Here is a 2,560-nt window from a genome sequence, read left to right as displayed (position 1 = left end):
TGTATATAGAAAAAATATATGATTACAAACACTCGCGCAACGAGAGAAGCAAATTTAATTAGTAATATATTAAATAATATAAATAAACAATAAACAATATCTTATATATTAATACTTCATAAATTACATAAATTTTATAATATTCTTTAGAAATAATTCGTGTACGTATTTTATTTTGATCGTTTTTTTAGATATGAAATCAATACTTCATACAGAAAATCATGAAGTAATTATTCTTCATGCATCACTGGAAAATCATAAAATCACTCTTTGTGCATTACTGTGTGAATGATAAATGAAAGACTATTTTTAGTTTTTTTGTTGTCTGTCTGTTTATTCACTTACCTCCGAAGAAAATATATTGTAGACAATTTGAATAATTATAAAAATGATTTTATATTTGCATAATGTAACAGTTGAATCTGTTAAATAAATAGAATAAAATAAAGATTCAGCTATATTAAAAAATAAATATTCAGCTATCTTAAAAAATATTAAATTAAAATAATTGCAGATAAGTTAAAAAAATTTTGTTTACTTCTTAATATATATTGAAATGTATTTCTCTTTATTTAATGTTGCAACAAAAAGTTAAATAAACGTAAATAAAATTAATGTAAATAGGATAGTAATAGAAAGAAATTTATGTATTTTTTATTTATTAATAACCTAACATATATATAATAACCTGGCATATATATATTATATATTAATATATATATTAATAATAATTAATATTCATTTTATCACTTTTAATATAATAACTATAAAATTTCTAATGAGTAAAATTTTTTTCAAAAATATTTATTATTATATATAAATAAAAACTTTGTTTATAACAAAATTTATAACAATCCATTTTGACCATTCCAACAACAATAACAATCCACACATAGTAATATAAACATAATCTCTTGTATTAAAATTACAGCAGTTTATGTGATATACATTCTTATGTATACATTCTCATAAAAAAAACGTTAATAATTTTGAAAATAAAAACAGAGATAGTGTATTCTATTAAAGAACTATTTAAACTTAAAAATTAAAACTTCATTTTAAAAAAAGGATTAAAAAAATATCAAAAGATTCCTTCGAGCCGGATTTGAACCAGCGACCTATGGATATCTGTGCTCGTAATCCTTCCAACTACAGTCCACCGCTCTACCAACTGAGCTATCGAAGGTACTTGTGGGGCTCCGCCAATGAATTCATTATATGCTAGAATTTAAATTGCATTACTAACTTATTTAAAATTTGTAGGTATTAAAATATCTTTTCCCAAGACAAAAAGCAACTTATCAAATAATTTTGCAATATTAGATGTTCAGATCTTATATTGTTAATTATTCTTTAAATACGTGTTAATAAATATTTTAAAAACAATTTTTCTTAAATATCTGTAAGTAATTGATGAAATATTTAGAGAGAGAAATTTACATAAACTATTTTAAATAAAAATTTATATAAAATTTGTTTCTTGTTGTTTATATAAATACATGTTATTTATATAAAATTTCTTTAGAAAAAAAATAATTATAATTAGAAAATATATATTAGTTTTTCTCTGTATTGTAAATAATAAATTATTATTCTAGATTATACTTTGTCATATTATTCTTATAATAATGTAAGATTGAATTTTTAAATTAAAATTTAATTGTCATTGGCGGCAATCTGCAAATGCTGCTCATACATTTTACAGTCAATGAACTAATCAATGTAATATTGACAATTTTATAATAAATGGATTATGAAATTTTACTATAGAAAATTTAGCTAAAAGGTGATTTAAAGGCTATTTAATCAATAATGTTTCAGGAACCGACCTTTTTTGATAATGTCATAGCGCGTATTATGTGACATCAACTGCAATTTTAATCTTTGTTACTTCACTTTGTTACTTTGTTGCTTATTATTCAAGAAAATGTCTCGAGGTCATTAACTTTGTACTCGTATGTGGAGTTTGATTTAAATATTAGGAAATTCACACAAATAAAACATATAGATATTACAATTATACAACATCAAAATGCAATTAATACAACAACCGTATAAATAAGCTGATTATGTTACATTATTCATCATTATTTTGACATCAACTATAATTACGTCTTTAACGTTTATTATTTGCATTTGAACAAATAATAATAGCTTATTTGCTGAAAATTTAATAAGTTAAATATTTAATATAAAATATGTCCAGTAAATGAGAATGGATTGAAAGAGATTCAGTTCTTTAAAAAAACTCATTTGCGAGAACATTAAGTGAATCTTTTTCAATCTGAACGCACTTGTATTCTTTTATAAAATTATAGACAATCATCAGACAATTCTAAAATACGTTATCATGAATTAAAAAATATAATTGTAATTATTTAACTCATTTATCAGTACTTCTCAATTCAAAATTTTGAATAGGAAATGCAGTTTTTCAATACTTGATTGGATCTATACATATATATATATATATATATATATAATAAATTAGAGTAAAGTAAAAATTAGTTACTTTCCCTACTTCAGTAATTTTGTATTTGTAATTAAAACTTTAAACGTT

The 2,560-nt window shown here is 21.4% G+C and overlaps 1 non-coding gene across 1 annotated transcript; it reads right to left on the bottom strand.

Annotated features, from left to right (window-relative positions):
- Positions 1-1,090: 1,090 nt before the first annotated feature.
- On the bottom strand, positions 1,091-1,186 carry Trnay-gua. The gene is made up of 2 exons: positions 1,150-1,186; positions 1,091-1,126 (listed from the first exon to the last, which is right to left on the bottom strand). It is a non-coding gene; the product is annotated as a tRNA-Tyr (tRNA).
- Between the last annotated feature and the right edge of the window lie 1,374 nt (positions 1,187-2,560).

Source organism: Atta cephalotes (assembly GCF_000143395.1).
Source record: "Atta cephalotes unplaced genomic scaffold scaffold00010, whole genome shotgun sequence".
Lineage (NCBI taxonomy): Eukaryota > Metazoa > Arthropoda > Insecta > Hymenoptera > Formicidae > Atta > Atta cephalotes.
This window is presented reverse-complemented; position numbering and strand designations above follow the sequence as displayed.